Raw genomic sequence first — 15,105 nt, 5'->3', positions numbered from 1 at the left:
ACATCCTGTTGCAATCTGAGTATCCCTCTTCGCTGTGCACTTCACCTCCAATTTTGGTGTCATCTGCAAATTTACGAACTGCACCTCTTATACTCACACCCAAATCATTTATGTAAATGACAAAAAGTAGAGGACTAGCACTGATCCTTGTGGCACTCCACTGGGCACAGGCCTCCAGTCTGAAAAACAACCCTCCACCACCACTCTCTGTCTTCTACCTTTCTGCCAGTTCTGTATCCAAATGGCTAGTTCTCCCTGTATTCCATGAGATCTAGCTTTGCTAATCAGTCTCCCATGTCGAACTCTTACTGATGTCCATATTGATCACATCTACCGCTTGGCCCTAGTCAATTATTTTTGGTACTTCTTCAATAAACTCTATCAAGTTTGTGAGACATGATTTCCCACGCAAAAAGCCATGTTGACTATCCAGAATCAGTCCTTGCCTTTCCTAATACGTGTATATTTGTCTCTCAGTATTCCCTCCAACACCTTGCTTACTACCGACATCAGGCTCACTGGTCTATAGTTCCGAGGCTTCTCCTTACCACCCTTCTTAAACAGTGGCACCACGTTTGCCAGCCTCCAGTCTTCCAGCACCTCACATGCGACTATTCATAATACGAATATCTCAGCAAGAGGCACAGCAATCACTTGTCTAGCTTCCCACAGAGTTCTCGGGTACACATGATCAGGCCCTGGGGTTGTATCCACGTTTCCCTGTTTCAAGACACCCAACGCTTCCTCTTCTGTTATCTAGACATTTTGCAAGATGTCACAATCTATTTCCCTACAGACTATATCTTCCATATCCTTTTCCGCAGTAAATACTGATGCAAAATACTCATTTCGTATCTCCCCCATTTTCTGCGGCTCCACATAACGGCCGCCTTGCAGATCTTTGAGGGGCCCTATTCTTTCCCTAGTTACCCTTTTGACAAGAGCAATTTGAAATCTCTGTTTTTCTCATTTATACAATGAATGAGAATCTTCACATCTGAGAGTGCACTGAACTGTGTTTCAGTGTTTCCAGTTCGTAAATGCCAGATTTACAGACATCTTATAAGGTGTAGTAATCCATGGTCAAATCTATGAACGTATTGCGAATATAAATTACTGAGCTGGAAGGAAATTGATGTCATCTCGTGCTAGTCAGAATGAGAAACATTGCAAATATTCAATTCTGCACAGTGTCATTTTTCAACTTTTCAGATGGGATTCAAAGAACTGTGTTAACAACAAATGGACAAGAAAAATCACAAATTATAAACGTCTTCAAGACTGCTTAATTACAACATTTTTAAAAGTGTTTTAGCCCTTATACTGTTCCTTGTCTCTGTGTTGGTTTCTTTGCATTCAATGTCCTTGAACACTTTTAAATTATATTTTGATGTGAGACAAGTTCGCCACCATGTCGCCCAAGGAGTTATCAAGAATAAATCACGCATCCAACACTCTGACATCCTTCCATTCCAAACCCTGCTCTGCCTGTATATCATCCACTTCTGCTGTAACAACAGTGCAGAAAGCACCTCTTCACATTAATTACAGTCTACTCCCTCTATTCTGCTACTCAGTCTACCTGTCGGTCCTTTCGTCCATAGGAACTGTTCAGGCACCGACCGTGCACAAGGAAACACGACTCGGCCGACTGGCTTATTCATTCCACAGTACATTGCCCTGATTGAACAGGAATCCACCCTACCTTCTTTTAGTTAGAAAATAGTCGTCAATCAGTTAAAGCCGTATGCTCTTCAACCCATGTAATGAATGTTGAAGTCATGTCTTGAGAATGTAGATTAAATGAGTTGTTATTTTTCATACAATTTTCAGACAATGACAAATGCATGAAATTCCAAGACTATTGAACTATCAAGGATATTTCACTGTACAACCAATTACAAAATGCAGTTAATATATACTATAAATATATTAATGTAAATATCATTTTGCACAAGTGAGACATGTAAGAAATGATTTGTTTAAACTCCAATTCTTGTCTGCTTGCTTATACACTACTGTACAGGACTGCAATTCCTTAGTGATTATGTATATATTTAAAATATCTTTTCTCATAAATTATATGTTTAAAATAAAGCAAATAAATATAGTACATAAACACAGATAGATGTCGAAACCATTTTCTTTCCTTTCAGTTAAGTTATATTTTCATCATCACTCTTAGTTATACTTCACTCACTGAACATCACTGTGGAATGATGACGACTACACTCATAATGTTGCATTGCTACTGTCATTATTAAGATGATAACGTACAAGGAAAGAGCATGAAGGGACGAATGCCCTCATTGTAATTTTTAACAATTTTGTGATTCTGTGAATAACTGGCTGTACTAATGCAACTAATTAATTACAATTACCAGTTGCAGATTTAAATTAGGAAAAAAAAACTCTCCATACCAGAATCCATATAAATCACAACATAAATCTTAAATGGATTCACTCAGAGAAGGACTTGAGAACATCAATGAGCTGCATCGTCGAGTCTGTAATGTTGGAGTCCGCAACACCGTTGTATTGACAGTATAGCTTGAACACATGATATTGTTTCCTTTTAACGTCCATTAGAGTTTTGTTGTTGAGGCTGAGTGCCAAGTATAGACTAAATGAAATGGGGATCATATCAAGTTCATAGCGTGCTTACTGTTTTTTTTAAATCAAATTTGGAAAACATAATATTGAAAAAATGCTGCAAATTCAATATCATAAAAGAAGTCTTACCAAGGTGTCAGTGATAGGATCTGGAATTTGATCATCATGAAAAGGAAAGCCGAATGAATACTTGAACAACGACGGGAAATATTGTTAATTCAGGAAGAACTTTTCGTGCATAAGTTATCCAGAAATAGTACGACATGATACTTGCCGTGACTGATGTGCTTTGTGAATAAACATAAACATTTCAAATCTTTCAATTTTGAAACGATATCTGGCAATGTGACATGGCGATCACTTCAGGCATTCACTTGCTTTTTTTCTCTCTCTCTGTGACCGTTTGCTCCTCGATTTAGATGATAACATACCATTGTTTGTTGCACACAGACTTTGTGAGGTTAATGTAATGTGAGGTAATGCCCTGCAATGCTGACATGTACACCTGACCTGGACTCACTGAGGAACGACCTTCTTGGAAATACTTTTCATATAGATCCGCAAAACCCGTGTCACAATTGGGAGCATAGGGATTTGAGAATATTCATCAGGACATGATGATTCTGAAGATCATTAATTAACTGTCATGAAAGAACGTATTACTGTCGTGAAATTGCATTAATATTCTGGTTTGTCTTATGCTGTGTTGGGCTGCATCTTTGACTTTATTTAAATGAATTAGGAAACAAAAGGGGATTCAAGCAATTGCAAAAGTTGAAGTGAGTTTAAGAAAAATCAACGTTATGTCAACACCAAAATATCGCCAGTGATAATGAATGATGCGCGACCAAAGCACAGCTTCAATCAGTAAACTAATTTTGGCGGTCAACAAAAGTGCAGTCGAGCTATTCTCAAAGGGAAATAACTGTTCAGTGCCAATCAGTAAGTTTCGAAATCTTCACTCATCGTTACAGTTTCTGTTCAACAGTTTCCTCATGTAAACCTTCACCCACCTCATCCAGTTCCAAACTTCCAGCTCAGTATTGTCCCCATGACTTGTCCTACCTGCCTATCTTGTTTTCCATCTATCCACTCCACCCTCATCCCCGACCTATCACCTTCATTCCCTCCCCCATTCACCTATTGTACTCTATGCTACTTTCTCCCCACCCCCACCCTCCTCTCACTTATCTCTCTACCCTTCAGGCTCTCTGCCTCTATTCCTGATGAAGGGCTTTTGCCCGAAACGTCGATTTTACTGCTCCTCGGATGATGCCTGAACTGGTGTGCTCTTCCAGCACCACTAATCCACAATCTGGTTTCCAGCATTTGCAGTCATTGTTTTTACATTTTAGAATGAACATGTTGGTAACAGTTCTTTCATATATAAATCACAGAACTATTTCAATTTTACTTCCTTGTGTCAACTTTAACAATTGGTATCAAGTCGGGCCAGGTAATGCATTTAATGTGCGAGGTGCCCTTTGTGACACTGTCTGTACCACAAGGTTCAGACTGATTCCAATCTCAAAAGATGACTTTACAGAAACTTGCATGGATTCATGTAGTTTTTGAGCAAAATAAAATCTAAATCTGCAAGTACAATTTTTGCCTGGAACATCTGTGTGTGTGTGTGTGTGTGTATGTGCACGCGCGTGTGTGGGGCGGAATGCGTTCAGTCTAGCTGTGAGTGAGCGTGTGTATGTTCGTGAGTGTGAGTGTAAAAGGGTATCAATCTGTTAGAGGGTGTGCATGTGCATGTGAGTGTGGGAACGTATGTGTGAACGTATGAGCGAGAGTTTCTGAATGAGACAGGTCTGCGTGAGTGTATGGGTGTACAGGCATGTTTGTGTCTGGCGAACCGTGCGTGCAGGTGTGTGTGTGTGTGTGTGCGTCGGAGTGTTTGTGTGTGTCTGTGCGTCTGCCTGTGTGTATGCATCTGTGTGGTGTGTGTGTGTGTGTGTGAGAGAGAGAGAGAGAGAGAGCGCGCGCGCACGCATTCGCACATTCATGTCTGTGCCTGTGTGTAGTGCACTGAGGTCACTTGTAGTGTGATATGAACCCGTACATTGCCGAGAACAAGCAAAGGCTGCAGAAACAGATGAATGGACACCACGCAACAATCAACAGACAGGAGTGTTCCCTTACAGTCGTTGAACATTTCAGTGGTCCCGGGCCTTTTATCTCGGGCCTTCGGGTGACCATTCTCCAAGTCGGACTTCTGGACTGGCAACAATGCAAAGTGGCTGAGCAGAGGCTGATAGCCAACTTCGGTACCCATGGGGTTGTCTCAACCTGGAATTTGTGTTCATGTCACACGACAGGTGTCCCCACTGCACTATATACACACACAGATACACACAGACAAACACTCGCACACACACACAGATCGATAGCCACACACAGACAGACGCGTACATAAACATACACCCAGGCACTGCTCCACATACTCACTCCTACAGAAACAAACACACTCCTGCAGACCCATACATTCACACAAACCTTCTCCCATGTACAATCTCTCCCACATACGCGCACACATGCACTTGATTAATCACATGCACAAACGCACCCTCTCACAAGGCACCCTTTACGCTCATACACACGCTCATACACACACATATATGTTTGTGGGGTGAATTTGTCCTTGCAGAATTATATTTTATTTTGCTCAAAAACTGCATGAAACGATGTAAGATTCTGTAAATCTGTTTTCTTTCAGATTGGAATTAGTCTGAACATTGTGGCACATACAGTCTCACATAGGGCACGCCACACCTTAATTGCATTAACGAGGCCAACATGAAACGGACTGGTAAAGTTCACTTGAGAATGAAACTTCAAAAAAAATCTGCGATTTACATGTGACAGAACTGAAACCAACATGCTCATTCTAACAGATGAGAGATTTAAACAATCCAGGTCTTTTTCAATATATAATGTCAGTTACATCACATTGTAAACTTTTCGTATAAATATCTGTGTCTTACGATCTTACACCCCACAACCACGTGTTGAAGAAGCAGCGTGAAAGCTAATGCTTCTAAATAAATCTTTTGTATTGTAATCTAGCGCTCTGTGAGTTTTCACTTGGTACATCCCAGTCCATCAATGGAATCTCCAAATCATGTCAAACATTATAAGCGTCTTCGATTTTCAAGTGGCTTCCCTTCTAACTTTCGTAGTGTGTTTTCGCTGAAGGTTGTGAACAGTTCTTCTACTAATTAACTGGCACTATCTACGTTAACGCATTCCCAGAGTTATAACTCTGCCCACTAGAAAACATACACTGTGACAGTGTATCAACTGACTGTCAATGAAGGGCATAGCAGATTCAATCAGAAATCTTTTCACGTCTGTGATGCTGGGTGGACAACAGTGTTGCTGTGAAATTTCAATGCTCTGTGTTCACTTTCTGAGAGTTGTGCAGCTGTGTCTCAGCCCAATGCTTCACATCAATGAAATGCAATCTCAAACAGTGTCATAATCAGTTTAATTTTATTTCCATCGGAAAACATGACTCTGGCATGAGCTCACTCGCCTAAAAAACAAAAGCGAATTAATCTTTCAGATTTCATCAATGCAAACATCCTGGGGTTTACGGTTGGCTAGAAATTGTGTTAAGCACAACATTGCGATGGAAATATCACAAGGTATAAATGAATTAAACTGGACTTTTCTCGTCACAGAATTAACTACAAATGGATTAATAGCAGCACAAAGCAACGCATATTAACGTATAAATGGCGTTTCAAATGTACGATTTAAAGAAATCCTACTATATGGTCCTTGCTATAATTGGTTTGCTTGGTAAGTAAGTGTAATAGCGAAGATTTATAAATGTTCCACAGCGCTTGATAAGGTTATGTGCTGATCACAACTGCACAGATCTTGTTTCAGGCATTCAGTTGCTGGATCAAATCAGTTGATTTATCTCTGTAATTTTACTCTATCTCTTCAGGTGATGTTTCATCACTGCATGTTTTTCAAATGCTTTCTGTCAACGATTTACTTCCTTTCAGTTAATGCTGTCCAGTGCTGAAATGGATATCAAAAATGTAGACATTCTGAGGAAAACTATTGGAAATATCTATTCATTTATATTTGTGCAAAGTACGAAATGTTGTTGTGAACAGTTATCAGCATGCGGTTACGTTATTGCGAATACCAATTTACGTAGAACTTTACTAAGGTTTGATTCTCACTGGAATTAATGAGGTGTTTCCAATATAAAATAGCATACATTTGAGTCAGCCTTTTCATATTATGTGCTGGATTTTTCTTTTTTATTTGTCTTCCCTTATGCAATTGCTGAAGATAAACAGTGGTTTTTCATCTGGACTAGTGGCTTGCACTGACCTATGAAAACCTCCGGCCCTTTTACTTCATTTCCATCCATGGGATATCAAGAAAAAAAGAGACTGATAATGGATATTGCAAAGACATTAGGCAATGAGTTACGGTGCAAGTACATACATGCTTTGCAAGCAGCATCGGCCTGACACAAGCTTTCCAATCATTGTATCCATTGTCTAAGTTATGAATCTGTTAGAAAATGCTCAAGATTTTTCTGTCCAGTGACCTTGTAGAAGTCTTACATAGAAATTGCATAAGAGTACTGACAGTACCAAACAGTGCGAGTTTACCAAATGCCTCCTTCACTACACGATCTACCTGTGACTCCACCTTCAAGGAACTGCGAATCGGCGTCCTAAGCTCTCTTTGTTTGGTAATATTCCCCTGAAGCCTGCACAAATGTGCATTCCTAAAATGCAAAACGACACATTTAGCTAAGTCAAACTCCATCTGCCACTCCTTGGCTAAAGCCAAAGGGCGGTCCATCAGAGCAAATATGTTGTCCATCATCTAAGATACTGTTTGGAATTCTAACGCATCAGGAACTCTTATGCTCTGAATAATTAGACGTTGCTGTCAGATTCTTCCCTATTCTTCATGACCCAGATGCTCGAGTCACAGACACAAATGAGAAAACATAAATGTTTCCATTAATGCAACATCCAGTCATTTCAGAGCTTCACGTGGATCTCATCGAAACCGGTTCGTTACATGAGGCACGAGTCAGTCACAAAACATTATATTCAATTTACAAAGGAATACTCATTAGTTGAAACTCGTCTTCAGATTCCTTTCTCACTGAAACATTTGTTGATTAGATAAATTATGATGCATTTATGTTAATGGTTTCCAGAAGGTTTTCAAGGTTCACAGAGATGAACTGCAGTTGTACCATGATTAATCGATATGTCCCATATACAGGGACATCTCTATCATGAAAAAAGCTTGCCAGTTTCCTTTCTGTAATATTCCTAAGTCCATCTGCTTACTCGACACAAATAACAAACATGCAGTGCATTTAGTCAGGGGAGGCGATGGCCGAGTGATATTATCACTGGACTGTTAATCAAGAAACCTCGGCCATGCAGTGGTTTCCAGTCTCTACATGGCAGATAGTGGAATTTGAATTCAACTGAATATCTGGAATGCATGATGACCATGATTTAGTTGTTGGAAAAAACTCAGGGAAAGAAACTATCATCCTTCTGGCCTACAGATAATCCAGCCACATGGCAATGTGGTTGACACTTAACTGCCATTTTGACAACAAAGGCTGACATTGCTAGCGAAGTCCTCATCTCATGAATGGGAAAAAAAAACACGTAAGTACATTCTGAGTGCATCCGGAGTGCACTTTCACTTTTTCATGCAATGTCATTTTTTTTTTCACGAGTTGCTCATGAGAGTGGTAATGCAGGAATTTAGGTTCATAAAGAAAGTGTTTATCATTCCTGACTTCATCAGTCAGGTATTGAGTATAAAAGTTGAAATATCATGTTGCAAGCGTAAAGAACTTTAATGAAGTGACAATTTGAGTTTTGTGCACAGTTCTGGTCACCACATGAGCACTTCTGCAGCGTTCAAACGATGTTTGCCAAGATATTGCCTGGATAGGTGTGCATGAGCTAAAAGGACAGATTAAAAACTTTAGATTGTTTCCCTGACAGCGTCAGAGTCTAATGAGAGCCCTGATAGAGGTATATAAAATTATGAACCATCGATAGGGAGAATAGACCGCGCCATTCATCTGAACTGGATTAGTTTCCCAACCAGTTTAACTTTTTTTTATTACTTTCCATGCATGGTGGTAGACATCCTGAGTTTCTCCAACAATATTTGTCCCATTGTCAGATTTCAAGTACCTGAAGTTCTTTGTTTTCCTAAACGTCAGTGTAACTGAGGATGGAGCAGCCTTTCATTCAGCAATATCTCGTGGAAGAGTTTTGGGAGTGATCCCACGTTGAAAATTATGTATGGAAGATATCAAAGGACAACATGCTGTTGAATTTCAGTTTTAAAAAACGTATAAAATGGAATGGGAGTCTTGATCAGGTTACCAAATAGGAGCAAATGACAACCTAATAGATTGTGTCATATTGCTTACGTTTTTATTTCCAGCGGGGTAATTGTTACATTGGAAATCGATTTAGAATCACGAATGTTTTATTACATTCAGTATTGTCAATATGTTGGTAGCAAAACTAAAGGAAGCAGAAGAAGCGTTCTGGCCTTCGGGATCACCCTTACATTCAATTCGACTGTGAACGATACCCGTTCTCAATCCCAATACCGTTTCATAATATAGACGTTTTCGTCAGCAGTACGAAATGTCATCATCAACAAGAGCTGTTGCTTGCAACACATTTATTAATGCAGTAATTGACCTTCTGCTCAAGTGTCTTCAAGAGAACCTATTTCCAGTGTTGGAATACCAGCATATTCCAGCACTCCTGTGTTAGCATTGCAGTGCAAATTGTCAATATTCACCACAGGCTGGTCTTCGATTCTTGCAATCTGAAAATCAGCGATTGTTACTGCTGCACGTCTGTGCAACTTTAGGCACGTGACAGCTTCACATTTTGCAATGGCCCAATCATAACTACATTGGACCAGGCGCCAAACAGACAACGAGAGGCAGGTAGGTAGAACAGTATTTAACTGAATGGAAAACAACTCTCCAATCTGAGTTCAATTCAGAATGCCAGTGAGATTGAAATTTATTTTGGGAATAGAGCTGGAGCCAGGTCAACTGCACATTGAAGATTCCCAGGGAAAGAGAAAAAACGAGAATGGACACACGTCTGGGCATGGTAATGGTGGGGAAATCAGGTTTGATCGGTGCTTTTATTATGGGTTAAAATATTGTCTTTGCACCCCGACAGAGAGTTTTCTTTTCCAGATTCCTAAGGTTCTATTACAGTGTTTTCGGAATCTGGGAATAATGATGAATGGAAATAATAGTTGGAATAGATGGTTTGAAAGCAAGGAGTTTTCTTCTTGTGTGAGCTTCAAGACCTCCGTCTATCTGGTTCGGTATAAGAGGCAACACATAGAACACAGAGTTGAGAATAAGTAATTTACCTACCAAGGTTCATGAGTCTATTGCACTTCATTTGTGCAAAGTCACTTAAAGCAGAGAGATTGAAGCAGAGTTGGACAGGTTCTCGAATATAAATGGATGAAAAGTTGTTATGGGTGGGATGGAACGTGTGATGACTCGATTAGCTACGATCATATCTCAATCTCTAATGGCCTACTCCTACTGTGAGTTTGTGACATCATACAGACATTGATTCAGTGTACAGTTTTAAACACGTGATTAAATCCTGTGGCAGTCATCTAAATAACTCTCTCTCATTTGAAGAATTGAATTTCAGAAGCCAGCCACTCAATGAAAGCAAATGATTTTGAATTATGTTGGAAAGACAAGTGAACTCTGAATGCAAACTAATGCTGTGAACAGTGGTATTCATTAGTTGATATCTGACTGAAAGATTTATTCTGCTACGTCACTGGAAGACATTCAGGTTAAAATGGGAAAAAAAAGATCAGGATCATCCAGAACAAAAAGTGTCTCTACCTCAGAAAGATGAACTGTGACTCATGTATAAGCGTGAATTTTCTCTCCTCTCAGTCCGGCAACGATCCAGAGAAGGCTCATCTGTTCAAGAATTCAAACAAACCCATCCATCAGCGTGAAATCACTTTACGTTCAGCTTTGAAGTTTCATGTTCTACAGTAACAGAAATACTGTGATTGATGTTCCCTTCCCACAATCAGTGCACCATCATTCCATACTGATTGCGTCCGATATAGATGTTCGCTGATTAAATTCCAACACCTTTTTCCTTTCTTTCTCACACAGGTAACTTGCTGGCAATTATGATATTCTCTCGTGGAAATTGTGGCGTCTCAAAGTGCACTACTCGCTACCTTGTGGCTATGGCAATCGCAGATCTCCTGGTCATTATCTTTGAAGTCATATTGAAAAAGGTTATTTATTATTATGAAGCTCCAGTGTTTTTCCTGGACATCACTCCTGCGTGTAGTGCTCATGATGCTTTGTGTGATGCAGTCATAGATTGTTCTGTCTGGTTCACCATCGCTTTCTCTTTTGATCGATTTGTAGCTGTTTGTTGTCCTAATCTCAGAACACGATTTTGCAAAGAGAAAACTGCAGCTGTCATGCTTTCAACAACTTGCATTCTGCTCTGTTTGAAAAGCACTCCCATCTACTTTATTTATGAGCCTGTGAAGATAGTGGACAATGTACCATGGTTTTGTTATGTAAAACCGAACTTTTATTCTGATTCTGGATGGGTGAGCTATGAATGCTTTGCTAAAGCTTTAACTCCACTGCTCCCCTTTGCTCTAATTCTGTTGATCAACACTTTGACTGTAAGACACATTTTAGCATCTAGCCGAGTTCGTAAGGAACTGAAAACCCACAGTAATGGAGAGAAAAATAGTGACCCAGAGATGGAAAGCAGGAGGAAATCCGTCATTTTACTTTTCGCCATATCTGGAAGTTTTATATTTTTGTGGTTGATGTTTATCATAAACTTCTTACGTTACACTTTTAAAGGAACATTTTACACAGAGTCCGAGTTGATATTTCAAGATTTCGGATTCATGTTTCGGAATTTTAGTTGCTGCACAAACACATTTATTTATGCAGCAGCTCAGTCCAAGTTCAGAGAGAAAATCAAGAACGCTTTGAAATCTCTGGTTTCATAATTTATACAATGAATGAATGATGTGCACATCTGAGAGTGCATTCGCCTGTGTTACAGTGTTTACAATTCCTATATGATGGTTTAATGTTTGACCAAATTATGAGTTTGCAGTAACTATGGTCAAAGTTGTGACAGTATTGCGAATAGACACTACAAAGTTGGAATACAATAGATGTTATTTGTGATGAGGTCGATAAACATTGGTAATGTTTACTCCTGCACAAGTTCAATTCTCACCTTGTCAAATGAACATCGAATAAATGTGTCATTCATAAATAGATTCGAAACATCTCAAATTATAAGAATGTTTGTGAATTCATTGATTAGAAATAATTTCAAGTGCATTTTTACTGTGTCTGCATTGGGTTTTTTTATACACTGAACATCTTTCCAATTCTATGTTAGAAGTGATATAAGTTCAGCCATCAGCAAATACAACGATTTATCATCAATAAATCACAAATTCAGCACTCTGTGAGGTCCTTCCATCCCATCCTCAGATCTCGCTGAACGTCATCCTGCTCAGATATAGCAATTATACCGAAAGCATTCATTTGCAGTTATCGCAATTTCCTCCCGTTATTCTGATACTCGGTCGACCTTTCAATCCTTTCGTCCAAAAGCATTGTTTAGGCAACAGGAAAAAAAATACTTGTCCGTCTGGCATAATCATCCTGAACTGCATTGCCCTGATTGGTCAGTAGTTCACCCTGCCATCATTAGACTGGCAAATCGTTGTGAATCAAATAAAGATATATCATCTTGCACCTCTTTGTTTGGAATGAATGTTAAGATCACTTTATGAGAATGTAAATTACATGAGTTCTCATAATTCATACAATTTTCAGCAAATGTTCAAGATAAAAGTACCTGAAATTCCAAGAGCATTTAACAATCAAGAATATTTCACTGTACAACTAAATACAAAATGGAATTTACTTCGAATATAAATATATGCATGCACATCTGTTGTACAAGTAAGAAATACCTTTGGTTTCTTTTTTTGGATTGAGTCAAACTGCAATTATTATCCACTTCTGCATATGCTACTATACAGAACTGAACTTATTAAGTGATTTAGTGTATAAAGATACTTTGATTAATAAAGTATATTTTTTGAAACAAAGGAATTAAATACAGTGTATTAATTAGAAAACGCAAACTTCTCTATCATTTCAATGAAGTTACATTTTCGTATTCACTCTTACTTATATTTCCCTTATAGGTTAGCATTGTGGCATGTTGAAGACTGGTCCCAAAAGGTTGTATTGTTATTGTCAATATTAAGATGAACATGTACAATAAAAAAGGAGGATTGGCCGAATACCCTCATTCAGATTTCTATCCACTTGATGATTCTGTGACTTAACTGGCTGTATTAATGGAAACAATTATTGACAGTTGCCTGTGGCACGTGTACTTCAGAGAAAACGAAAATGGCTCTACTCGAGTCCATGCAAAAAATAAATGGCCTCGATCATAGAATAGTCATATCGTTGAGTCTTAGAACAGAAAGATTACTTGTGCAATGACAGGACACAATGTTTTGTCGCAATAGTCTGAATAGATAATAGGAGCTGTTGTTTTATGAATCAGAAGCGATTGGTGACGTTTCAAACCGAAGGCCACCAGAACTCAGATGTAGGAAACGGTTGACAAGGATAGCCCTTCACGGTAAACAGAGATGGGAGTTGAACCCACGCTGCTGGAATCCGATTGCTGGAATCCGAATCTCCAAACCAACAGCTCAGCAAACTGGCATAAACCAAAACCCTGACGGGCACCTTCTTAATGCAAGAGGAATTTTTCCTTTGTAGCATTTCCAGATGCTCTATTACTTGACATTTGCTGTGGCTGATATGCTTGTAAGTGAGTATAAACATTTCATTTCTCCAAGAATTTAAACTTTGTCCGATTATGTGACATGCTGATCAGTTCTGGCATTCACTAGTTTGTTCAATAAGAGCCATAGAATCACAGAAATGTACAAAAGGAAAACAGACCATTTGGTCCAACTTAACCGACCAGACATCCCAACCCAATCTAGTCTCACCTGTCGGCACTCAGCCCAGACCCTTCCACTTTACATACTCATGAAGATGCCTTTTAAATTTTGCAATTGCACCCGCCTCCACCACTTCATTTGGCACCTCATTCCATACGTCTACCACCCTTTGCATTGAAATGTTGCCGTTTAGATCTCTGTTATACTTTTCTGCTCTCATCGTAAACCTATACCCTCTACTTTTGAATAACCACCGACCACAGGAGAAATACTTCCTCTATTTATCCTATCTATGCCCTTCATGACTTCATAAACCTTTATTAGGTCACCCGTCAGCCTCCGACTCTCAAGGGAAAAACATCCATCGCCTTTTCAACCTCTCCCAATAGCTCACATCCTCCAAACCAGGCAAAATCCCTGTAAATCATTTCTGAACCCTTCCAAGTTTCACAGCATCATTCCGATAGGAAGGAGACCAGAATTGCACGGAATATTCCAACAGTGACGTACCAATGTACTGTACAGGCGCAGCATGTCCTCCCAAATCCTGTACTCAATACTCTGACCAGTAAAGGAAGCATATCAAAAGCCTTCTTCACTCTTCTATCTGCCTGTGACTCCACTTTCAAGGAACTGTGAATCTGTACTGCAGTGTCTCTTGGTTCAACAACACTCCCGTTGACGTTACCATTCAGTGTATAAGTCCTGCTTAGAATTGCTTTCCCACAGTGCAGCATCTCACATTTATCTAAATTATACTCCATCCGTCACCTATCAGGCCATTGGCCGATTGATCAAGATCCTGTTGCAATCTGAAGTAACATACACCACCAATTCTGCAAACTTACTAACTATACATCTTATGCTCACATCTAATTCATTTACAAAAATGATGAAAAGTAGTGGAGTCATCACCAATCCTTGTGGCACTCCACTGGTCACAGGCCTCCAGTCTGAAATATAACCCTCCGCCACCACTCTCTCTCTTCTACCTTTGAGCCAATTCTGTATCCAAATGACTAGTTCTCCCTGTATTCCATGAGATCTAACCTTCCTAATAAGTCTCCCATGGTGAACTTTGTTGAAAGCCTTTATGAAGTCCCGATTGATCACATCTATCGCTCTGCCCTCATCAGTCCTTTTTGTTACTTTTTCAAAAAACTCAATCAAGTTTGTGTGACATGATTTTCCACGCACAAACCATGTTGAATATACGTAATCAGCCCTTATCTTTGCAAATAGATGTGCATCCTGTCCCTCAGGATTCCCGCTAGTAACCTGCCCACCGCCGAAGTCATGTTCATTGGTCTATACTCCCTTGGCTTGTGTTCTTAAACAGTGGCACCATGGTAGCCAACCTCCAATTTTTTGGCTGCTCCCCTGTGACCATTGATG

Source organism: Chiloscyllium plagiosum, unplaced genomic scaffold (assembly GCF_037043375.1).
Source record: "Chiloscyllium plagiosum isolate Xiang-an unplaced genomic scaffold, Cpla_swu_hap1 HiC_scaffold_40, whole genome shotgun sequence".
In the NCBI taxonomy this organism is placed as follows: Eukaryota; Metazoa; Chordata; class Chondrichthyes; order Orectolobiformes; family Hemiscylliidae; genus Chiloscyllium; species Chiloscyllium plagiosum.
Note: the sequence above shows the minus strand (reverse complement) of the source record.